We start from the raw sequence: 27,566 nt of genomic DNA on the forward strand, positions 1-27,566 counted from the left end.
AGGGAATGTATCTGCTTGCAGAAGTTTGACTGCTAAGTAAAAGTCACGGATTCGATCTCTGTGTTGGCCGGAAGTGTTCCTCGCAAGTTTCCGGTATGGTTTTCATATGTCTGTCGTGCATGGCGGAGTGCCTGGCAAGTCTCATGCTATTGATGGTGTGAACGTAAAAGAACCCTTGACAGTTGTAATTTGAAATAGGACTAGAAGTAGCGCGGCTGCACGGGCGAAATTCTACGCATAACGTATACCCGTCTTAATTAGCCCAGACGGTGCAGAAAAGTACGGCGTAAAACCTCATTTAGTCAATGCGTTAGTTAAAGTTGCAATTGCAAATTTTCAAGTTATATTTTTAAAATGTATTTAAAGGAGCTAAATCGCTAACATTTGGGACCTAGAAATTGACAAAAGTGGGTCGCAACGCATATAATACTGTAGTATGAATGTATATAAACTGATTTACATTCAATGGTTTCCGTTTTTACTCCAATTTCAAATCAGTTATGTTCGGCGAGTGCAAATTTCTAGCGTCTAGTTATTCCTGTCTACATACGCCGTTTGATTTGGTAAAGAATAATCCTATTATTCCTATAATTCGCTATTGCCAGCTGAGAAATTGGCAAAAATATCATTTTTAACTTCAAATTCCAACGTTGGAAAATGGCTTCCCCATGTGGTCAATAGCAAAACAGGGGAGGTAATTGTGTTGTTATTTCCTGTGTCATAGATGTTTAAGGGTGGGAAATAATGCCCATGATCGTATAATAGTGATTTGATAACCTATTGAGAAAAAGACATAGAAATAATTATGTTTTGACTTTCTTAGAAAATTTGAAGTTCTCGCTTTAAACATACATTATACAAGAGGTAAATCTGCCTACTGCAGGTTTTTCTCTAGACCTGAAATGTTATATAAACTATTAATTAGGCATTAATTAACATATCCACACCATAATCAACTCTCGATGTCATCGCTAGCCTGCGATATTTACTAGATTAGGATCCGATTTCCTGTTCGACGTCCATTATTGAAATAAGATTAAACCAGATGTTAGTCCCGAAATGAACTAGTTTGTGTCGAGTGAACGTTAAACCCCATCTCTCTCTCTCTCTCTCTCTCTCTCTCTCTCTCTCTCTCTCTCTCTCTCACTCTTTAGGCCTGAAATGTTATATAAACTATTAATCAGGCGCTTATTAACATGAGAAGATGCCATCTTATGTGTCGGATTTTAACTGGATTTGAATCCGATTTGCTGCGCAACGCTCATTGATGATTTAGTCCAAAAATGGATAATCGAGACTATGTTTTATTGTCGTGCCGACATAAGTAATGATGATTGAGACTAGGCCTATAATTCCAATTCTAATATCTCGGTTAAGAATGGAGTAATTTGACTGAAATTTTCATCATATTCCCTTTACATTATCTAGTTTTAACTATTATAGAGAGAACTGTCAGCTCTTTATCTAATCTTTCATAATGCCCTTTTAATCCCGTAAAATGTCTAAGAGCCGGTTTCGTCGCCGGGGGGGGGGGGGGGTTGAATGGTTAGCACGTGCGTGCTGTATCATAAGGTCTGTCATTGAGTCAACTGGCGTGGTTTCGAATCCCCGGTTGTACGTGACAAGGAGTAGGGTCGCCTGTCCAACCTCGTGGGCTTTGTCCTGGTCGTCCGGTTTCCTCCCACTGCAAAAGACCCCTACGCTCAAGCGATTTATAGAAATAAAATTGAACCATATGTTAGTCCCGAAATCACCTAGTTTGTGTCGAGTGGACGTAACCCCCCCCCCCCCCTCTACGAGACGTTCAATATTTGATATCCATTCGACATAAACGTACATTTTAGGGTTTAATTTGCTCACTTTATTCATAAAGATGCGTTATGTAAGATTTAAATGAAGAGCTGACAGTAATCGCTATAAAAGTTAAAAACGAGATACTGAAAAGGGAATATCCTGAAATTTTCAGTCAAATTACTTCATTAATATTTGGCGAATAGCAGAGCCTCGATTGTCATAGCTAACAAAGTCTCAGTTACCCATTTTTAAATTAAATCATTAACCATCAATCATGTCTAAATCCGTTGAAAATCAAGAGCATCCGTTTGGGATAGAGTCTTTGCAATTTAATAAATTTCTAATTAATAAATTACATAAGATTTAAGGCCTAAAGAAAGACCGGTAACATGCAGATTCACCCATTTTGTTTCTTTGTTTTTATATTATCTATGGAGAGGGGTTTTTACATAGGCTAAGCCTGTTCCCCAATCCCACTCAGACATTCTGAATAAAAATATTGTTTATAAAAAAAAAAACGATTTAGCTCTTTCATAATGCATCTTTATTTAAACTCATATTTATTTACGTCGTTTTATGAAATCCGGGACTGTCCCTTTAACTATAATCAATCTCCATCCTGTTTGTATATATTTATATAATGTCTTGTATCAGCTTTTATCACTTAATCAATAATCAATATTATTGATTGACTGATCAATATTAACATTAAGGTGGGGGCGTTTGGGTGGTAAATGAGCGGGCTTTCGATCTTAAACTTGGTAAAGGGGCAGGCATTTGATCTTAAACTTTGTTGTTCTCTGAGCAGGCCTGGAAATAACGGTTTTAGATGTACCTGACAAAATGTCAAGTACTAATGAAATAATACCGGACATTTTCATCTTAGTGCCAGACATGTATTAATAATACATGTATCATTAAAAAAGACGAATCAGTGCCTGACAACCTGACAAAGCCTGAATCTGTGCCTGACATTGTCAGTGACAGGTGCCTTATTTCCAGGCTTGTCTCTGAGTCTACCGGTTTCCATCCACAGTGCGGAAGTGAATTATTCAAATAAAATTCTACTATATGTTAGTCCCGAAATAATTTAGTTTGTGTTGACAGGGAATAAAATTTCCACGGGATTTTCCAGCGTGGTTACCCCTTGTTTGTGGTGCAGGAAGGAGGGTTTGGCACTGACAGCGCCTTGTCAAGCGGATTGGGCTAAACACTGAGGTCCCGCGAACATGTTGGCGTGCGCGTAAGAGTACCATGAATATATTACTCAATCTCACACAAACAATCCTGGTTGTTCTTTGCTATAAGGCTTGGTCAATCCAGTGTGGATATACATATATATATATAGAGAGAGAGAGAGAAATGGGGTTTAACGTCTACTCGACACAAACCAAGTCATTTCGGGACTAACACATGGTTCAATTTTATTTCAATATTTCGCTGCTGGACAGGTGACACTACTCTTTGTCACGTACAACCCCAGGGAATCGAAACCACGCCAGTTGACTCAATGACAGACCTTCTGATACAGCGCGCACATGCTAACCAAGCGGTCACCCAACCGGCCTAGGTGTGGATATAACTCTTATTTTGCAATATAATATTACACAACATATCCAATGTGGATTTAAAAATTGCATTGACTAGGATAAGTTCTGCATAGGCTACACAATGTTTGAATGTGGAAATAGAACAGGATAACAATCGTATATTTCTTTCATTAATTGTAAAATTCCATTGACTGGGATATGATTCAACTTGTATCACGCCTACCTTCGATTTTGCTGAATTCGTCCATTAAACTTGTATCGATTGTACCTGAGTTTTTATAAGTTGTTACGTGATGATCAACACTAATCAATAAATAATAAATCATACCACAGTAACCATATTGTATAGAATATTTGATGATGTATACGGCCAATCATCAATAACTATCTTCGATCCATGGAAGTAAGGGACGGGGGTGGCGGGTAGACTTATTTCATTCATTGAGCAAGCAATGATAAATTGATAAATTATTCACCTGCAACGATAGTTTCAGAGAGAGAGAGAGAGAGAGAGAGGAGAGGGGGGGGGTAACGTCCACTCGACACAAACTAGGTCATTTCGGGACTAACGTAAGGTTCAATTTTATTTCAATAATTTGCTTGCGCGGAGGGGCCTTATAGCCACTTGGCTCAATGACATCTTATTCTCGAAAGCACTGTGAGGATATGGTGTTGCACGGGTAGTAGTAGACCGGAGGTCGCAGAAAACGCAACCCGGTCAAACCCGAAACAATATTATTGAGAGAGAGAGAGAGAGAGAGAGAGAGAGAGAGACTTGTCCCACCCCATCCCTCTCTTCCGAATAAAAAATCCGTTGGTTTCCCTACTCAGTCTTCGGCACATGAAATATAGTTTTTGTCAAGTTATGACAATCCTATCAGACCAAACCCCAAGCCATTTGGTGCTTTCACCGAAAAAATGCCAAATTTCAGTTCGTATTTTTCCATTAACTATTAGCGAGATCGCAATAATCGAGACACCAGGATCTTTATTATTTATAGCTCGAGAGCTGAATGAATATCACGTGGTTTGCTACGTCACCGCCAATGTTTATAAAAGCTCGTCGAGCCGTTTGTTGATCAGAAACAGCCTGTTAACACATGACTTCAAGTCTTACTACTGTATACTATATATAAACTATACACTGTACCTGCATATAAATAGAATCTGGACTTTAAATCAACCGATTTAACATCACATCGACTCAAAACCGGAACTGCATTTTATTTTACCTGTCACCACATAGTACACTTGTATTGCGTAATATTGGTGAGTACACATGAAATTTTAATATGCATTGTTTTATCTAACAAATTTATTTGAATTACAAATGGGAGAATTTTGGTATGGCAGCGCTACATGTCGAGACGGGGATTTTAACAATAAGTTTGGATTCTCATTGTTCAAATTTTGTTGTTCTTTTTGCAGTTTCGCATGGACAGTTAGTAGTATATTGCGAAATTCAATTAGGTTTGTTTTGTTCGGAGAAAGGCGCGACGGTGGCTCGGGGAGCATGGGGAACAGTCACTAACCAGGGGGTCTCTGGTTCGAACGTTCCTAGGGATTTACCAGCTTGATTCCCCCTGTCTAATAGTGCAGGGTGGAGAGTTTGTCGACTCAAGGAACACCGTCTAGTCGTTCGGATAGTACTAAAAAAAACGAGGTCCAGTGTTGTCGAGGCCAACTTCCATGGCCTATGCTCATCTTTATGAACTCGATTGGTGCACAAAAGTAGAACGCTAAACCTCATTTCGTTTAATTTAATTTCATTTATTGGTCGATATAAGAGTATAGGTCGTAGCGCCGCTGTCCAGGACAATTTCCCCCATAGCACACTGTATGGTGTATGCCCGTCTTCATCAACCCCATTTCATTTAATTTCATTTATTGGGTCAAGATAGACGGTGATTAATCAGTGACCCGACAGTTAAGGTCACTATCACCTTGTGTTTTGTCAGATAAAATGACAAAGTTTAGAAAAGTATAACAAAAGGATTACAAATGATAAATGGCCAAGATAATAAATATAACGGGGATATGCGAGGGCCATGTCACGTTTTTTCTTTTTTTTATTGTAGACTGAAATATTAACCTGTCCAAAAATACATCTGGACTAGATAAGAATACTATATATCACTGACAGTTATTGTCAAATGTATTATATTTACACATGGGGAATTTATATACTATGCATTAAATGCATCATTTAATAATAATTCTCAATTTTTATAGCGCAAAAATACTTTATATTATTATTGTAGACTGAAATATTAACCTGTCCAAAAATACATCCGAACTAGATAAAAAAATATACTATATAACGCTGATAGTTATTGTCAAATGTATTATATTTACATGGGACATTTATATACTATGCATTAAATGCATCATTTAATAAAAATTCTGAATTTGTATAGCGCAAAAATACTTTATATTGTTAAAGCTTTTTATTAATATATATTTACAAAGAAACTTATTTTTTTATATCATATATTCTCTTAAATATCTGATGACTCACTGAATAATTTAGAGTAAGTTATTTGTCACGAACGTTGTTACAACTCCTTGGAAATCACCAGGTAGCCGCCGAGAAAGTTCACGGGGATTTTCCGGCGTGGTTCGATCCCCTTGCCAGTGATGTAGGACGGAGGGACTGGCAAGAGACAACGCATACACATTGTACACATTGGCGTGCACGTAAAAGAACCCTTGGCAGTTGGAATTCGCAATGAGAGTAGGCCTAAGTCTGGTGTGGTTTCAATTCCTTGCTTGTACGTATCAAGGAGTAGGGTCTCATGTCCAACCCGCGTCCTCCGGTTTCTTTCCACAGCTAAAGACCCCTACACACAAGCGTAGTATTGAAATTATAAACATGTACCGAAATGACCTAGATTGTTGACGTTAAACCGCATTTTATCTCTCCTAACAAAGATAAAAAAAATACAGTATAAATTTATTCTCTGTTAACATCACGATTTTTATTGTATCAGTCTGAATACTGACGACAAAGCATGTACGTGATAAACAAACAAAATGCGTTTTTTTTTGTTTTTTATTTTAGCTCTGAATAAAGAAATCAAACCCGCCAATTACGTTAATTGAAAATTGACTTGTATAATATGTTGATGGGTTTTTGTCTCCCGTGAGTTGGGTGTGATAAACAAAACACACCCTCGGTATTGAAATAATGTTTACCGAAATGACCTTGTTTGTGTGAAGCCGAAACCACACCGGAAAACCGAGGAACCCTCACTGGGGCCACCGCGGCTTCCTGCTAAGGCTGAGAACTCTCTCTCTCTCTCTCGCTCGCTCTGTCTTTCCCTCAAGCGTTTATTATCGGTACAAAATATTATTTATTTCCTATTCTCCCCGTTTTCTACTAGTATATTTACTTGCAAAAATGTCGAGGCTAAAGTGAATTTTTATTGTGAATAAAATATTAACCGTAGCTATGTGAAAAGGCGCTAGACGTTTTGAAGGAATCATATTTTCGGACCAGACACTTGGATCCCAAGGGCTACTCATTTTGTTCTTGTAGTTCTTGTGGCGACGCTCTTGTAGTTTTGGTTGTAGTTCTTGTGGCGACGCTCTTGTAATTCTGGTTGTTCTTGTGGCGACATTCTTGTAGTTCTAGTTGTTCTTTTTGCGACATTCTTGTAGTTCTGGTTGTAGTTCTTGTGGTGACGCTCTTGTAGTTCTAGTTGTTCTTGTGGCGACATTCTTGTAGTTCTGGTTGTTGTTCTTGTGGCAACATTCTTGTAGTTCTGGTTGTCCTTGAGGCGAGCTCTTGAGTTCTGTTGGTTATTCTTGTGGCGACGTTCTTCTAGTTCTGTTGGTTGTTATTGGGTTCGAACACTTTGAAAAAATAGCCTAAGGTTCCGCCAGTTTCTATGCGATCGACATAAAAACGAACGTGGCATGCCTGCTTTATGGACAATTGCGAATCGACGGACGGATTTGGAATTTTGATATAACTTAACAATTCCACGATGGCTGAGATAAAATCAACAGCTTCTTGTCCATGACACGGTGTTACGTGTTACATTGGATGTCTTTGTTTAGGTATGGTTGGCGTAGCAAAGTTAGGCTCTTTCTGATCGCTCCTAAAATGCTATTGTTGTTGTTGTGTTTAACGTCCGCTTCCACCAAAGGTGATATCGCAGACAAGTTGTCTTTTTTATTATTTTCATTATCTTAGTGCAGTTAGAGGTCGAAGCGCGACACTCTAGTCCACTTGATGCTGTTAAATCTAGAACATGCTCCAAATTTCGCATTCCTCCGGGAATTTTTAGAATTGTCTGTTGTTTGTGGGATAAAAATTGTCTGTGAGAGTTCCGCCCATCCCCTACTGATAATTCCTGGGATCGTCATTAGAACCAAATATTATTGAAATTTTATCCAAATCTGATCTGAACAAAAGGGAAGAGTGGCTATTCAATTATACCAAATGAGACAATCAAATACATGTCACTTGATAATTATCTAAATGGATTTTTTCAGTGATTTTCTTCTAGATTAGATTTTAATGTCTATGTATATCTGGACAGATCTATAAGCGCTAATTGGTTTTAAAATATCATCTGCAACCATATACGTCATGTTTGTCTGTTTGTGTTCGCCATATTTAGACATGGCCTTCTATTTACAGTTCAAATAATCGATGTTTAACTCGTGCGTTTCTTTGATCATGCCCGACTACATGTATATATTTACTATAAACGCGATTAAGTCGAACTGTTAAATATAGTATTAATGTCAAGGCTGTCCACATGAAATGTTCAAGATACATTATGGGAGATTCGATAACGAGTTGGCATTTCTCACTATAATAATTAAAAACCAGAAAACGTAAAGGCAATTTGCTGAAAATTTCATTCAAATTGATCCACTATGAACCGAGAACTAGGCGAATGAAATTTCAGCCTAGCCTCGGTCATCATTACTAAAGTCAGTACGATAAACAGCATAGTCTCGATTATCCATTTAATCGTTTAATCGAGAAGGAAAGTTATGCAGTAATTCGGCTCACAATCCACTTAAGATCGCAGGCTAGCGATGCCATCTAGAGTTGATTATGGTCTGGATAAGTTAATTAATGTCTACTTAATAATTTAGATAACATTTCAGGCCTAAAGAAAGACCTGCAATAGACAGATTTAGCTCTTGCATAATGTATGTTTAACTATGGTATAACTAACTGTCAAATAGTATCATATCCAGTTGAATAATTAAATGAAATGAACTGAAATCTGCGCAGAATGGACTAATGAAGACGGACAAAAGCCATACAGTGTGCAATGATAGAAATTTTGACCGGAAAGCGACGTTACGGCCTACTCGTATAGCGAATTCCAACTGCCAGGGAATCTTTCAGTGCACCCCAATATGTACACAGGCAAAGGTTGACTGTAATATGGCAGTCAAGGCTGTCTAGTCGAACTATTGACTGTAAAATCACAGTAACGGTAACCCAGTCGAACTGTTAAATATAATATTACAGTCAAGGTTATCCAGCCGAACTATTAAATATAATATCACAGTCAAGGTTATCCAGCCGAACTATTAAATATAATATCACAGTCAAGGTAACCCAGTCGAACTACTAAATATAATATCAAATTAACGGTTATCCAGTCGAACTGTTAAATATAATATCACAGTAACAGTTACACAGTCGAACTGTTAAATATAACATCACAGTCAAGGTTACCCAGTCGAACTGTTAAATATAATATCACAGTCAAGGTTATCCAGCCGAACTATTAAATATAATATCAAAGTAACTATTGTTTATTTCACTGCGACGTTTTAACAAGATTTCACAAGACGCTATCAAGCATATAACACAAATAAAACGACTTGTGAAATCTTGTTGAAACGTCGCGGTGAAATAAACCACAGTAATTGTTATCCATAAATAGTGTGTTATTCGAGATTGAAACCTAGCTTGATAATGTTAAAAGAATTCTCTTGGAAACGCCGCCCATATATATATTATTAGCAGTTTTCCACAAGTATGTCTTATAGTATATTGTTCTGTGCAGCTACTATAGCTGGTTTCCGTAAAGGGGCTTTATTCAAGAGCTAAATCTAACTATCGCAAGCCTTTCTTTAGGTCTTAAAGGACAATATTGGTGCCAGTCATTATCACATATGTGATAGAGCTGGTTAAACACGTTCCAAATATAATTTTAACACAGAGATCATTGCTACGATAGTTGAGTAATGCAGGTTTCCTGAATCGGAAGTGACGAACGCCAAAGGAAAACACGAGTCATCTCTCTATATAACTGACTGATGTGACGAGTGATCACGGAAATACGGGCGAAGTTCTGCTCACTAATAATTCCTTCGAAGACCAAAAGTTGTGTGAGATTGTGAGAGGATATCTGACAATTCATAAAAAGAATTGACTGCCACTAGATAAGTGAACACGAAAGAAAAACAGAAAAAATCCGTGCATTACCATGTTTTTAATAGGTATAGAATGAATATAAACACGGGAATGTACGGACTATTTCTATTTTTCTTTCGTGTTCACTGTTTTGCTATCGACAATAACTCCGCTTCGAATGCAGTAATTTTACTGATTTTTCAACATATCCTCGCGTTTCTGGCGAACCAACGAATCTTTAAGTATTGAGAATTATGCGTTTCCGTTCAGTTGTTATCTCTGTAGCCATGAGTGAAGTAAGTTGTCGCCTGTCACACATAAAATAAACTGTCCGTTCGTAATTTTCTCAAAACTCCAGACAGTGTGAGTTAAACAGGACTAGGATTACGGTTTATAAAAGGATTTTATTTAAAGATTCATTATGGGAGATTAAATAAAGAGTTCTCACTATAAGAGTTAAAAACTAGATAATGTAAAGGGAATTTGCTGAAAATTTCAGCCAAATTGACCCACTCTGAACCGAGATTTTAGCTATTGAATTTTCGGCCTAGCCTCGATCACCATTACTAAAGTCGGTACGATAAAAAAACATAGTCTCGATTATCCATTTCCTGATTAAATCTTGAATGGAATCGAACACCAAGTCAGAACCTAATCCAATAAACATCGCAGGCTAACGATGACATCGGGAGTTGATTATGGTCTGGATGAGTTAGTTAATGTCTAATTAATATTTTAGACTAGAAGAATGCCCGGCTTCGCTCGGGGGTCATAACCCCGAAACCGGAAGTGGTAGACTAACACCACCTGGCCTATGTTACTCCCCGGTCCGATCTACCCCTCTACCCCAAATTTCAGACTCGGGGCAGACCTAGTGTAGCCGCCAACCCCGAACAGACAGACAAACAGACAGACAAACGACAGTCACAAATATTAGTATAGAAGATAAGATTTCAGGCCTAAAGAAAGACCTGCAATAGGCAGATTTAGCTCTTGCATAATGCATGTTGAACTGGCGTTATTCGCTAAAATATATCTGGGCCTGCTGGTCCATTAATCTGAATTTGTTATTTGATTACATTGCCTTTAATATAATACTTAAAAATCACGAACTACCAATTGTCATGGAGATAATTTTAAACAAAATGAACTTATTGAAGTATGATACTAAACTGATTTGAATATTAATCTTATAACAAACTATATTTGAACAACAATGTAAAAGGAATTCAATTATTGGCTTTAACATGCGAACGTTTGGGTCGTGTTGTTGTGTATTCAAAGTGCTAAATCTGTTATCGTCTAGAGGAATGGAGGAGGCGTACTGTGTCATCCCGTGCCCCTGGCAAGTGTGTACAAATAGAATTAATATGATAATTAAATTGATGCGTTTTACTTTTGTAACGCGATAAAACGCGTTATGAATCATAAAATCTGTATTGTATTTAAAGAGAGAGAGAGAGAGAGAGAAAGAGAGGGGGGGAGAGGGAGAGAGTTATCAATTGATAATAAAAACTGCATTATATTTATTGGATGTCGGACAAAAACAAGTACATCTTGGAATTGTTACTTCATATAATAATAATCGCAATCTGTCAGTCGAAGCACAAAGTGTAAGGATTACGCATGCTCAGTTTCGTGTAATTGGTGGATCTTGGAGGTTGCGGGTTCGCTCCCGGTGTTGGCCGAGAAAGTTCATTGAGATTTTCTAGCATGGTTTCCCCTTGTGTCAGTGGTGCAGGATGCAGGCCCCGACAAGGACAGTTGTTTAGTCGTTCCGATGGGATTGGCGTGAATGCTAAAGATCCCTTGACACTTGTAATTCGATAAGAGTAGCCCGGGCAAACTATCCCTCACAGCACACTGTATAGCGTATGCCCGTCTTCATTAGCCCAGTCGGAGCAGAACAGTAGGACGTTAAACCTCATTTCATTTGCTCCCAAAAACAACAAGATCAACCTAATGAGTAGCGGTTGGTGCCCGGTTTCTGGTCCAAAGATCGTCTCATCGTGTGCGGTGGAGGGATGGGTGTCCTCATAGCTGTATTCGTGTGGTAAGGGGCTGGACTCACCAAAGAATAACCATTGCGATTTACTTTTACTGTCCCGGTCGGTCGTATCGAATGGGTTTCATTCAAGAGTCATAATTCGAAGAAGAATAGATAGATACGTTGCCAATCTGATTAAAATACAGATCTATATTTCATTTCGTTTTTTTTATACTTGCGATGGTCTAACTACGTGAAGATCTGAAAAGTTGTACTGGTAGGTCGTGTAAGGGTCGTACGAGCGGCTTTTGACCCTATGACGCCAGACATTGATTAAGCAATCAGCGTTGACGTTTCTAGTGGTTTGCCCACAGTTCCGTAACATACCGTTTCATTGGCTTATCTCCACCCAGAACGCCGGTAATATAACATCTCTTTCAGATCCTAGTGTAGTAAAGATAAGTAAAACGAAATTTTAAACTATAAAAAACGAAACGAAATAGGATCTGTGTTGTAATCAGATCGGACACATTGCCTTCTAGGTAAAATTCTCCCCGCTCGTATTACATCGTCTCTGTTATAGCCTTATCTAATGTCCTACTAAAACCAACAGTGTATTTCAAAACAGGTTTGTTGGGACTTACCAATTCGATATTTTCCTCATAGCACACATCACATTGCATGACGAATGTCTATTTCATTTTTATTTCATTTAAAACCAAGCTTAATTTAGTTCAAGCTTACGGAACTCCAATTGGGTCACATTTAATCATTTTGTCAAGAGTGGATCTAACCATATCTATCTAAAGCACGATCCGGTTTAATTTCTGTTAAGCTACTTGACATAATATTTGTATACGTAAGCTAAAATCGCAATAGACTAAACGGATAACTTTCACTCATTGGCGGAGCCGACCACTACCCATTCGCACACGTAGGCAATGTCCGGTTGGCTGGGACCGCTGAATAAAATGTGTCGTTCCTCTAAATAAAAAAAAGAAATGCTGAAGAAATATTAATGAAGGGTGCCCGGTCCGGGGTTGAAGCGTTCACTCGTTCAACTTTTATGCTAGTTTAAGCATGGCATGTTGCTATATTTTAATATCGATTTACCGGAGAGTAATTGGGTGGGGGGGGGTCGAATTAATACACTACGTAAAAGTACCTTGATAAGCACAGAAATAGGTCCTGTTCGGGCAAAGATCCCTCTTCAAACCATTTCAAATCGGAACCTAATCCAATAAACATCACAGGCTAGCGATAACACCGAGAGTTGATTATGGTCTGGATAAGTTAGTTAATGTCTAATTAATATTTTAGATAACATTTCAGGCCTAAAGAAAGACCTGCAATAGGCAGATTTACCTCTTGCATAATGTATGTTTAATGTATATTACGTGTATCATAACAAATTGCTACTTTTATCAAATGAAGGGGAGCCACGGTGGCTAGTTGGTTAAGACGCTGGCTCGCTAGCCTGGAGGTCGGGTGTTCGATCCCTGCATTGGCCGAGAAAGTTCATCAGGATTTTCCGGCGTGGTTTCCCCTTGTCAGCGGTGCAGAACGGAGGACCTGACAAGGACAGCTGTCTAGTCCTTCGGATGAGACGAAAAACCGAGGTCCCGTGTATATATTGGAATGCACGTAAAAGATCCCCTGGCAGTTGGAATTCGATATAAGAGTAGGCGATAGTGCCGCTTCCCGGGCAAAATTTCCCTCATAGCACACTGTATGGCGTATGCCCGTCTTCATTAGCCCAGTATAGGAGCAGAACAGTAGGACGTTAAATTTCATTTCATTTCATTTTATCAAATGAACTTATGCTATGTTATTATCATAATATCAAATAAAGTTTAATGACGTCAAATCGTTGGTTACGTAATACGTGAATTTGAACAAAGAGACCCACCCTATATAAATAGACTATAATTTATATATTTCTATGATAAAATGTGTAAAAATGACGTCAAATCTTGGGTGACGTAATAAGTAGCCTCTAATCAAAACCGTAATAGACAGTGTGTAAAAAAAGGGTAAAATTAATAATTTATACTCGGATATTTACGTCCCACAATGGCTATATTGGTAAACATTATGTATTGCATTACGACACGACTATAACTAATTATTTTCAAGTCATTCAGAATCCAGTAATTATCGTAAACACGATATGATTCGAACACAGCCATCAAGTCGCCTTTCTACACCACGCGCTTATATAACCTGTTTTCCTTCTGCTCAGGAATCACGTTGGCTCGCTTACCAGGAAGTCCCGACCAAGTTCCTCGGGTGACGGACTTGGCGGGGAAAGCTGTCTAGTCCTTCCTGTGGGATGGAACACTAAGGTTCCGTACATCCTATTGGGATCACGTTAAAGATTCCTTGGCAGTTGGAAACCAAAATGTAAGAAAGCCATAGCGGCAATAATTCCCTCATAGCACGTCTTCATTAGTCCGACTGGTGAAGAAATTTAAGACATCAAAGGTCCGTTCATACTACATCCGTATCCGTATCTGTAAATACGTGCGTGAATACGTACTGAGAGAGAGAGAGATGGGGTTTAACGTCCACTCGACACAAACTAGGTCATTTCGGGACTAACATGCGGTTTAATTTTATTTACATAATTCGCTTGCGCGTATGGGTCTTTAGCAGTGGGAGAAAACTCACGCGGTTGGACAGGCGACCCTACTCCTTGCCACGTACAACCGGGGATTCGAAACCACGCCAGTCGACTCAATGACAGACTTTATGATACAGCGCGCGCACGCTAACCATCCAACCCCCCCCCCCCCCCGAATACGTACTGGTATACTTTAGTCATTTTTAGAGAAAGGGTTCAAATAGAATCCGGCACGTATTGCGCACAAAAACAACTGCGTCCGTTAAGCCGGATTGATTGCTCCCAGAGCTCAGGAAACAAAAATTACCAGGATTTTTTTTTCTGTATTTGAAAATGGAATTTCTGTTAATTGAAGGAAATTACCGGAAAAACAAATACGGATAAAATTTTCCTGGTAATTTTTGTTTCCGGAATTTATTTGTTACAGTGTATTCTCTAGCGAAATTATGACACAACGAACCTGCTGACGTAATTGTGTTACACGGGCGTCAATTTCCGCCACCTTTCGCATCATTTCTGTTGCGTGTTTACTGTGAGTTTAATTTCAATTTGAGCGAAGCCTGTAGCATAACAGACCCGGGACTGTACAGCGTAGTGGTCGCCTACCTCTGGCCACCTGATACATTTACTTAATTTGATATCTGTTGTTTATTTCTTGCAATGTCTGGGTAGTTTTTGTCTTGTCTGCAGGTTTGTGTTATGAGGGGGGTGGGGGAGAACTGGGATTTAACACAAACTAGGTCATTTCGGGATTCGTTTATCTGTGGTGCGGTCCTGCTGCACTTACTTGTTTTATTAAGCTCCCGCTAAGTTTAAAATGGTATATATAATATTGATGACGACTGACATTTAAACAAATCGATATTCAGCTGCATGTTAAAACGTAATTTAATACTTTATTTCCTGGGGGCGACAATTAAAAGGATAGGCTAGACACATCGACGATATATTTGACTGCGTGATAGATGGGGAATGTTCAGCTGTTCTTTCGTCAAAGAATACATTTATGTTTTGATCAATCTGAATAAAATACAGATCTTATTTCGTTTCGTTTTTTTATAGTTAACAATTTCGTTTTATTTGACTTCACTTCAGTAGTGGTTAGGTCTATTTGATAAAGCCAACTTCAAGTTTGGTCAAATGTCACGAGATGTAAACATGGCTGCCGATAGATTTAGCCCTACAGTAGTGTGGTGTAGGCCATCGAAAATATAAAAAAAAAAAACGAAACGAAATATAGATCTGTATTTTAATCAGAGTGTATTTTTATTCTCTTGTGAAATATATGGCTCGGGTTTTTATCGGTTGCTGTTTCTTATCAGCTTGGTGTTTAATTGCATGTAAGCAAACACGTTTTATCTCAATTTCGTTGACAAATATGATTTACAATAGGAGAAGAGTGTCACGTGCTTGTCACGTTATAGTGTGTTACTATGGAGATAATGTAGATATAGCAATCTTTATATTGAACGTCGGGTAATGTTCATGAAAATACGAGATGATATTGAAAGCCAGACTTGTTATAAAACAATTCCTAATTTAACCACCAGTATCCGGAGAATTGTTTTCTGCTTTTACCCACTCGACTAATAAATAAAAGCCATAAACTACATATTAAAGGTATATTATGGGAGATTATATAAAGGGCTGGCAGTTCTTACTATAATAATTAAAAACTAGATAATGTAAAGGCAATTTGCTGAAATTTCAGTCAAATTAATCCACTTTGAACCGAGAATTAGGCGATTTAAATTTCGGCCTAGCCTCGATCATCATTACTAAAGTCGGTACGATAAAAAACATAGTCTTGATTATCCAGTTCATGATTAAATCATGAATGAAAGTTGAGCAGCAAATCGGATCATAATCCAATAAATATCGTAGGCTAGCGATGCCATCGAGAGTTGATTTTGGTCTTGATAAGTTGATGTCTAATTAATAATTTAGATAACATTTCAGGCCTAAAGAAAGACCTGCAATAGGCAGATTTAGCTCTTGCATAATGTATGTTTAAAGTTGGCTAGTCAGACTGGTTATAAACCAATATGTAATGCAACCAGTTTGGGTCGTCGATAGGAGAAATGAATTGGGATTTAACGCCCATTTGTTCTGCTCCGACTGGGTTAATGAAGGCGGACATTCGCCATACAGTGTGTTTTGAAGGCAATTTTGCCCGGAGAGCTGCTCTACGGCCTACTCTTATATCGAATTCAAACTGTCAGGGTGTCTTTTATGAGCACGCCAATGTGTACACGGGACCTCAGTTTTTTCGTCCCATCCGAAGTATTAGACGCCCTTAATACCAGACCGTAAAATATCAGAATTATTTTATTATATATACATGCCCAGTGGATCTTCTGATAATCTCGAATTTAAAAAGCCTTCTTCATCGCCAAGTTATTTTGAAATCGGGTGATGGAATCCCCAATCCTAATCCAGGTTCACAAAACGGAAGGCCTAGCACAAGAAAGCAGGGAACTATTAAAAAAAATGGTCTGTCCGTCTGTCACACTTTTTGGAACATAACAATGTTTAATGTTTAAACCTGGAGTAGATGTCCATTAGTCGAATGTCTTCACCGAGTTCAGTGATAAACATATTCCACTAAAGCTAAGCTTATTGTTTTATCATTTGTGAATCAGCCATTACTATTTACTGCCGCAATGTAATTTAGGATATGTATTTCTTTGTTCATTGGTTTTGCGCTTGTGGCGATATGGTGCACGAGTTAAAACGTTCACCGTGTCTTAAATATTGGATATTAGGATCCCACATTTTCACGGAAACAACAACGTCAATATGGATTGAAATGGACCAATATTGAATTCGAATTTGTGTTTTTAATTTCGAATATTATGGAAAATATTGAGTTGGGGACTTAGCTCCTTTAAACTGTGCGTTATAACTCGTGTAGAAGAGTACAGTCCCATCCCATAATTATTCGGTTTAGTCCGTATACCGAATTGACCCCCAAGATCAAAGCAAAAAATTACCGTTATATATATTAGGTTTATATTTCATTACAACATAAAAAAACGCGAGTTTATAAATCAGCCTTAGGCAACTGCTGCTAAGTCTGTAACGGATGCTCTTTGCAAATTATTCAATATATGATATTATTATTGTTCTATTTTCGTGCCATTGTCAGGATATAAGATCTCGTGGTGAAGAGACGATATTTTGATAGATACCAAAGAATGTAAGTCCTAAGCAACCAATGATTTAGTGCGAAAGGGATCAATGATGGCTAAATTTATTTGTTAAGTCCAGCTCAATTTTTGTCAAGGTTGTTGAGATGTAAATAAGGTTTAGGGAACGTGATTGTTGGCGAGATTGTATGGGTTAGGGTTAGGGTAAGCATTGGGGCTAGGTCCAAGTTTTAGGGTTAGGGTTGGGATTAGCGCTAGCTCTGTTTACGTCTCGTGAATTATGACGAAAAATTAAGCTGGCCTTATTATTTAGCACTAACAGATCAATGACACGTATTATGTATACTTGTGTCAAAAAGTAGAACGGGACAAAAACATGCCATATCATTTATTTATATTTCCAAAGGTCAGGGACAAAAATATTTCACGCTCTTTTACTATAAAGACCGTTATTATATAAAATAAAAATGAAATGAAATGATAAAGACGGGAGAACCCTCGTCGGAACGTCACTGAAATAGATCCATATAATTGTGTCAGGTGTTAAATGAAATGAGTGTTAACGTCCTGCTATTCTGCTCCGACTGGGCTAATCAAGACAGGCATACACCATACAGTGTGCTATGAGGGAAATTGTGCCCGGACAGCGGTATTATGTCCTACTCTTATGACGTACATGATACCTCGCTTTTTCCCATCCGAACGACTACACAGCTGTCCCTTGCCAGGCCCATTGCCCTGCATCACTGACAGGGGAAACCATGCCGGAAAATCCCGAAAAACTTTCTCGGCCAACGCAGGGATCGAACAAGGTACCTCCACGGTATCGAACCAAAATCCTACTCGAGACTTTAGTTTTTGAAATCTGGACAACGATGTTGGACATCGATTTCGTCATGGTCTACTCCTGTATACTTTTCAAGCAAAATAAAAATTGATTAGTTATGGAACAAAATCTAAATTATTTAATTTCCGTTTGAAAATATTAATGTCTGGCTCAAAGTCAACCACAAAAGTGAAAGTAGCTGTGGTAATTCGGTGAAAAGTTTAGTTATTCAAATTATTATGTATATGATAAACAACTGTCGCTTCCCTCAATGGAAGCGGACCTTAACTAACGCCCACCAGCGAACGAACGAACGAATAAACGCTTCAATTTGGTCGATATGATTGTATGACATTGACCGATTATCCCGGTTGGGGCAGAAAAATATGAGTTTAAACCTCGTTTGTGTTTCTATACTCAGGGAGCTACGGTGGCTCAGCGAGTAAGATGTTGGCTCGCTAACCGTGAGGTCCCGTGTTCGACCCCTGCGTTGGCCGAAAAAGATCATCAGAATTTTCCGGCGTGGTTCCCCCTTGTCAGTGGTGCAGGACAACGTATAGTCGTTCGGATGGGACGAAAAACCGAGGTCCCGTGTACACGTTAAAGATCCCTTGGCAGTTGGAATTCGATATAAGAGTAGGCCACAGTGCGTTGTCAGGGTACAATTTCCCTTATAGCACACTGTATGGCGTATACCCATCTTCATTAGCCCAGTATTTCATTTCATTTGTATACAAAGACTGTGGAAGTTAGTTAACAATATTCTAAGATGTTATCCGAATAACTCGGGTCAATCTTGTTGACTCGAACCTTTATATAGCTAATAGTCTATATATGGAATAATCCTTGCTATTACGGACAGTACAGTGTATCGATTTTACATTAACAAAACCTTGGTCTCAGCAGTATAAGATATACTCTACATAGGTGTTTAATTTAACATTACTGGAGTAGATATTAAGAGCATTGGTAGTTCATTAATAGCCACCCACGTTCGATAATTAACACTTATACTTTAGTTGATTTCTCGCCTTTAATGAAAGGGAGAGGTTTCGTTATTCAGAGACTGGTCAGGTCGTATTGAAGTCTAATTATGAGGAAATAAGACAGATACATAAAATCTATCTTTAGTCTAGACATCAATAACTAGACATTTACACGCACCGGTAACTCATATACGCCGTAGACATATATATTTAAATATATTGAACTATCGAAGAGAGAGAGAGAGAGAGAGGGAGAGAGAGAGAAATAGGGAGGGGGAGGGGGTAACGTCCACTGGACACAAACTAGCTCATTTCGGGACTAACATATGGTTCAATTTTTATTCAATAATTCGCTTGCACGTAGGGGTCTTTCGCAGTGGGGGGGGGGGGACGGACGACCCGGAGAAAACGCACGTACCGAAGAATAACAATGTGAATTTAACTGAGTGTATTTCGTATTTGTATTTATGAGAGAGGACATTTACACGCATCAGAAACTCATATACGCCGTAGACATACATATTTAAATATATTGATTTTATAAATGAACTACCGAAGAAGAGGGGGAGAGAGAGAGAGAAAGGGAGAGAGAGAGAGAGAGATGGGGTTTAACGTCCACTCAACACAAACTAGGTCATATCTCTCTCTCTCTCTCTCCCTCCCTCCCTCTCTCCCTCTCTCTCTCTCTCCCTCCCTCTCTCCCTCTCTCTCTCTCTCTCCCTCCCTCCATCTCTCACTATCTCTCTCTCTCTCTCTTGGTATAAATAATAAATTATTATAGTAATATGAATTTATTTGATCTGATATGTTATTTCTAGCTGTATATTATTAAATTAAAGATGCATTGTGTAAGAGCTAAATCTGACTATTGCTACGATAATGAACGATCTACCCTACATCTTCAAGCGGTCATAACTTCGCCCAGTATATAGTAAATTGAATGAAATTTTTAATATATTCATTTTTCATTATCTTATTTTGGCTCACTTTAAATTTTGTTTCGAAATATTATACTACTTGTTTTCTAATTTTAGTTCTGTTTGGCTTACTATTGACTGTGGAATAGCAAATCGGTTGTATCTGAACATTGGCTGATTTTAGATGTAAAATTCTCAGCAAAGAAAGTTTGTCATCTCAGATAACAAATCAATCCAATAATATCGACCATTTTAATTCTGAACACAATCAATGCAGTCTAGCCATTCTATCATTATTCCTAATGGTTAATTGTATTTAGACAGTCTGCGCTGGTCTTAATTCAAGATATGTTTCTTGTTTGTGAGTCTTTAGACAGCCTATGTTGGCCTTAATTCAAGATATGTTTCTTGTTTGTGAGTCTTTAGACAGCCTATGTTGGCCTTAATTCAAGATATGTTTCTTATTTGTGAGTCTTTAGACAGAATATGTTGATCTTAATTCAAGATATGTTTTTTATTGGTGAGTCTTTAGACAGAATATGTTGATCTTAATTCAAGATATGTTTCTTATCTCCGAGACTTTAGACAGCCTACGCTGGTCTTAATTCAAGATAGGTTTTTTAGACAGCCTATGCATCATGTCTTAATTCAAAATATGTTTCTCGTCTGCGAGACTTTAGACAGCATATGCTGGTCTTAATTCAAGATAATTCTTATCTGTGAGTCGTTAGACAGCGTATGATGATCTTGATTCAAGAGATATTTCTTTTCTCTGAGACTTTAGAAAGCCAAGTTGGCCTTAATTCAAGATATCTCTTATCCTTGGAAACAAAATCATGAACACGCGTTGGCTGTAAATTGATTATAAATAATTTTATAGTGGTCGAATGTAGTTTTGAAATCTATCTATAATTAGTTTTATTCCGTAATCACACAAATTTCATACTTTCGTTATCTAAGAATAGCTAGATCTATTTCTTAAGGCTAACTCAAGTTTTCGTCAAGGTTGCTGAGATGTAAATAAGGTTAGGGCACGTGATTGTTGGCGATATTGTAGGTTAGGGTTAGGATCAGCATTAGGGCGAGGTCCATGGTTAGAGTTAGGTTTGGGATTAGCGCTAGCCCTGTTTACGTCTCGTGACCTTTGACCAAAGTTAATACCCTGTTTCGTGAAAACTGTCTGTTGGTATTTTTATAGTGGCCCTTTCTAAGCCGCTATAAAAGAAATACAGTAAACAGATTGACCAAACTTGAAGTTGGCCTTATCAAATAGATCTAACCGTGCTGGTCTTAATTCAAGATAAGTTTCCTGTCTAGGGAAATAAAATCATGAACATGTGTCGACTGTAAATTGATTATAAATAATTTTATCGTGGTCGATTGTAGTAGTAGTTTTAATAATAATAATAATAATAATAATTCTTTATTACATAACTGCATGGTATACACGAGTATGGTAAAGCATACAATACAATAATAAACATCAAAGAACATAAAATAAGGTTTACAGAGGTTTCTAAAAGTATATTAAATTCAGGGCCGTATCTAGCGGGGGTGCAGGGGGTACATTGCACCCCCAGAAAAATAAGGCGGCCCGAGAAATTGCGCCCCCACCCATCAAAAAAAAAAAAAATTATTTGACAATCTTTCAATTATAAAATAATACACTTGATTATGATCACACAGTGGTGCTTTTAAGGCACTGATCAGTCGATCGGTTTTAAGGGCGCCCACACGCCAATGGGTTCCTTTGACCTGATCCAAACTTTCTTATATCACATACGTGGAGGCTATGGCGCCCCACCACTCTGCTGCACCTCCACTTTTAAAATCCTACATACGGCCCTGATTAAATTATATTAATAATGCTTGTAGTTTTGAACTCTGTGTATTATATGTTTTATTCCATGCTCACACAAATTTCATTATACTTTCGTTATCTAAGAATGGGATTACCAATTTTCGTTGAACACACTCCACAAGGTAAAAGCGAAGCTTGTCGTGGGTGGAATCACTGTAGGCCAATATAAATAAATAATATAATTCAAATATCACGCAATGTATTTATAGTCTACATATAGAACGTCTGTATTTCCTCTTATTTCCTGTAATACAAACCTTAAATCTGTTTCCTGTATTTCTTTGATAGCGGCTTAGGAAGGGCCACCATAAAAATACCAACAGACAGTTTTCACGAAACAGGGTTAGATCTAATTGATAAGGCCAACTTCAAGTTTGGTAACAGGTGACGAGATGTAACCAGGGCTAGGGCTAATCCCAAATCCTAACCCTAACCCTGGACCTAGAGCCAATACTTACCCTAACCCCAAACTACAATCTCGCCAACAATCACGTGCCCTAACCTTGTTTACATCTCAGCGACCTTGACGAAAATTGAGCTGGCCTTAACAAATAGATCTGGCCACGAAACAGTACATACCAATGTACCACGAAGTCTTTCAATTCCTGACATTATACATAAGTAGCCTATATTTTTACTGCCCCTTGGGACGCGGGTGTACATATATAATTCAATTCCTGATATTATAGAAGTAGTCATTGTTTCGGGGGTAGCTTAAATGTCCCCTTGGGACTCGGGTGTACCATATAGAACACTGAATAGAAAAGGTCTATCACGTGTATACATTTCTTGGACTTGGATCGTGACTATCGTTTCCTTCATTCATAGGATAAACCACGTTTTCTCTTTGTTTATTTATATACAACAAGTGGAACATATGTTTTATATTATTACTGGCCAGGAGCCATACATCATAATATTTCCACAGACTTTCTTAACACAGAACGTGCCCTGTGTACTATCAATGAAAGTAATAACCACTAGAGGGGAGTGTGGTACTAATCAAAATATATCAACATCCGAAACGATTTCTATAATGTTACACGAAATATCTGTTTCACCTATTTCTTTTTATAAACAATATTTTTTTCCACACATATATTCTTTGAATGGCATTTAGTAATTGGAACATAGTCGAATAACACACTATTTATGGATAACAATTACTATGGTTTCAACAAGATTTCACAGGACGCTATCAAACATATAACACAAATAAAACGACTTGTGAAATCTTGTTGAAACGTCGCAGTGAAATAAACCATAGTAATTGTTATCCATAAATAGTGTGTTATGTTATTTGATCAAAATCCAGACAAGGATTGACTAGTGTTAATTATTTCCCGGCCATTAACATTTATTAATTAGTGGAAATATAACCATTTAAAGTAGGATTTTACACCTCAGTTCATGTCATTACACTAAGTGCTTTCTCGATGATATTAAAAGATGCAAAAATAATTGTGTAACTCTATAAATACAGCATAGAAATGTTGCTTCAGGTGTGTTTTGATTTGTGTTTGTCTCGTGGGAGTGTGGGGTGTTTGTTTTGAATATTTGTGATGGGGTTGGGGGCGGTGTCTTCAATATCTACAGAGATTTTATTTAAGGAAAACTTTGTTCGATGAGTTATCGTGCTTCTAGATACTGTTTTATTTTTTAAATACACCCAGGTTACTGCTGTGGTAATTTAAGCAAGCGTCTATACTGTTACATCTGGCTTATTCAAATTAGATACAATATTACCAAGCCATAGTTGAGAAATGAAATGAAATGAAATGGGGTTTAACGTCCTACTGTTCTGCTCCCATACTGGGCTAATGAAGTCAGCCATAGTTGAGACATATTCGTCTAAACTACAAGCTTACCTATCAATATAAGGATCGTTTTAATATTTTAGTTAATTTCAAGGAGTTTTATTCAACTGTTCTAAAGTTTATCAATCAGTATTGGTTTCTCTGTAGGGGAATCCACGGTTATTTTGAGCATATTGTGGTTGTCCGGGAGTAAAGTCGATGTCTGGATCTTATTGTGGTTTTCAACGAGTTCAGTCGATGCCTGGGTCATATTGTGGTTTTCCGGGAGTTCAGTCAATACCTAGTTAAAATGTTATTTTGAGTAGGATAACACATAAAAGTAATTAGATTTTCTTTATGGGATTCATAATATCTATTTAAACCCATATTCAAATTATTTCTTCTTTTCTGTTTCAGATTCCTCGAAACTCAAAATGACAAACAATGGAACAGTAAAGTCAGCAAATTCTGGGAATCAAAATGTCAGAGATATTGCCATGGCGGCCATGTCATTATTACGACACAACCCAAAGAAACTTCTGAAAAAAGCAAAACGATTGGTCAAGGAACATCCAAAGATAGCGCGTGATGTATTCTGCGTTGACGTTGAGGGATGGACCCTTATCCATGCGTGTGCATTACGTGGCACAAAGACTATTTTAAAAACATTACTGTCATGCGGTGTGGATATAAACTTTGAAATGGGATTCCCTGATGGGTTACCTGGCAACTCTACTTGTTTACACTTAGCGGCGTACAGAGGAGATATTAAAATAATTGACTATTTGTTATCCCATGGTGCAAATATTCACGCTCAGGACTCACAGGGCCACGAACCAATCTTTTATGCAGTAAAACGAAACCATACGGAAACCATTTTGTATTTACAAGACAAAGGCGCTTACGCAACAAATCAAAATGACGTCACAGACAGAGGGTTTGCCGATATGGTCATGACTCCAGAACCCAAGATTCACCCATTTTGTTTTTCATTCCACGCTCTTAAAAAGTCATAAGCCTACAAGACAAAATTAATATAATTTTCAACTCGATGCTTGATTTATGTTTCTATGCACAGCCATGTTTGACCTGTGTGATGTCGTCGTACTTATGACGATAGACAGCCTCTTTGAAGTGTCTGTTGATATTGGGTTGGTCGAGAATGGCAGATGTCATCGTTTATTTATTAAACAATAAAGCCTCAGAGATGCATTTGAAAGGACCACTGGAAGAACTGTGCCCCGTGCTACTTTGTGTGCAGGCCTACTGTGAGTTCCAGCCTATTTCTGGAAAGCGGAACTTTGTGACAATATTGTAACATAATTATCCCCATTTCCTCGTGCAGTTTTGCAATTTTCTTACTTACACGCCATTTGTTGGTGTTTATTTTTGTTGTCATTTATAGTTCACGTGTTCCGTCTTGGATACCGTTGATGGTTTTATACCTTTTAAAGTGTGTAAGGGGATATAACTCCAATTAGCATAAACGGGAAGCGGACCACTATTAATTTCCCTATTGTCTTAATTTTATGGTTAACCGTAACCAACCTCTGTCACCCTTCCGCCTCCAAACCATCAATATCTTTACCAAATTAATTTTTAATAAAAGGCAACAAAAATGGCACCAGGACTGTGGAATATAATGTTGGTCTGTCTCCGACCGGCCATCTTAGAGTTGCCCAAGTTATCTTCGATTGAACGTGGGCCATATTTGCATTAAAATCCAAAGAACTTTCTAGTGTTCTGTCATATCGACCATGAAGGATTGTTAAAATGTGCAAAGTGTTTTATTTTGTATTATTCCCGAATGATGATGCATGGTAGATAACGCATGTTTAGTATTAAGCGATATCTACTATGAAGGAGATATCATTTCAACTTATCGAGGCAACAAGCCAGCTAGTCAGAATGTATATAAAATCTTTTTTTTTATTACTGTAACGAAAATTTATCACTTTTAAATCAACGCTAATGTTTTAACATTAAAATAAGAAAACAAAATCAAATTACCAACGCTAGACAATGTCCCGGCTTGGATTCAAAACAGCCTCATTAATTTGGTTAACGGCAAATATCGTACGTAATTAACGTTCAAAAACTAGCTTGCTTGTTTCACTTCTCTGCAGACAGGCCGGGTCTATTGTTCAAATTGGGTAAATAATATTATGTTTTATAAAAAGATGGACAAAAACTATTTTTCTGATAAAATTATTATTATCGGTCAATATTCATCGATAAATATGGACAATAATATAACAGCCCTCGTACCCACCCCAACCCCTCACCCTAAACACGTGAGGTCACGTGCGCATGTGGTTTTGTTTATGAATGATATTGGGTGATATGTGTTTTATATCAGTTGTATTTAATTCTCTATTTAGACATGCACTATGGGCCAGGAACCAAGGATGACCTCGGCCATCTTGGAATTGTTACTTAAACAGACATTATGCAAGAGCTAAATCTGCCTATTGCAGGTCTTTCTTCAGGCCTTACATGTTATCTAAATTATTAATTAGACATTAATTAACTTATCAAGACCATAATAAACTCTTGATGCAATCGTTAGCCTGCGATATTTAGTGAATTTGAATACGTTTTGGTGTGGATGAAATGAATAATTGAGACGTTGTTTATTATCGTACCAACAATAGTAATGGCGATCGAGGCTAGCCTAAAATTGTATCGCTAATATCTAGGTTCAGAGTGTAGCAATTTGACTGACATTTACAGCATATTCTCTTTTCATTATCTATATTTTTACTATTATAGCGAGAACGGTGCGAGAACGGTCGGCTCTTTATCTTATCTTACCTAATTAATTAAACCACACCATAAATGGCTCTTTAGCAACATTGTTAAAATACAGATCTGTATTTCGTTTCGTTCTTTTATACTTTCGATGGAGTAAAACGAAATTTTGAACTATCAAACCACTCTCATTAAGATTCGAAATACATTTATGGTAAGACCATAGCGTTGGAAACAAAATGAAATAGGGTTGTAACGTACCACTGTTACTGCTCCGATTGGGCTAATGAAGGCAGGTAGGACTTATAGTTGTAAATCAAATGAAATGGGTTTAATGTCCTACTGTTCTGCAGACGGGCAAAAAAGGCTGGAAAGATAACTACCCGAATGTTAAGTTTGATTACGGGGGTGCGCGATTCACATTCCAGAACGTCCCGAATTGACAGAATTGCAATCGAGAAACACGGAATTCAGTCCTGTCACGGTTCTGTCAGTACCAACTACGCAGGTGGTGTGAGTAGAATCGTGACGTAATTAAACATAACGCATATGTTTCGGCTGCACGGTTGGTTGATATATTTACTTATTCAGTCGACGCATGCGTTGTAGCCCGAAATACCCCTTTTCACTCGATTGTCACTATTTTTGGGATTGAGAGAATTCAATTCCGGAACGTTCAATCGAGTAGCCCCTACTAGTGTATATTTGGTGCTAATGCCATTAAAGTGCTGTTTTAATATTTTTCGATGTTTCTATACATGTATTTCGATTGGTTATACCTACTGATATAATATTTTGTTCAATTTTGTTTTTGCACCTGGACAGGTGGGCACTGTTGTATATTTCAAATAAAATGCTAAATTGTTTTGTAAACTGACCGACATGGTCTTTGATGTGACCATTCTGAATAAAAATAAAAATAACACAAATTA

The 27,566-nt window shown here is 37.8% G+C and overlaps 1 long non-coding RNA gene across 1 annotated transcript; it reads left to right on the forward strand.

Moving 5' to 3' along the window:
- The first annotated feature begins 4,441 nt into the window (after positions 1-4,441).
- On the forward strand, positions 4,442-27,566 carry LOC130013010 (uncharacterized). The gene is made up of 2 exons (XR_008788281.1): positions 4,442-4,613; positions 24,301-27,566. It is a non-coding gene; the product is annotated as an uncharacterized LOC130013010 (long non-coding RNA).

The sequence above is a fragment of the Patella vulgata genome, chromosome 5 (assembly GCF_932274485.2).
Source record: "Patella vulgata chromosome 5, xgPatVulg1.2, whole genome shotgun sequence".
Lineage (NCBI taxonomy): Eukaryota > Metazoa > Mollusca > Gastropoda > Patellidae > Patella > Patella vulgata.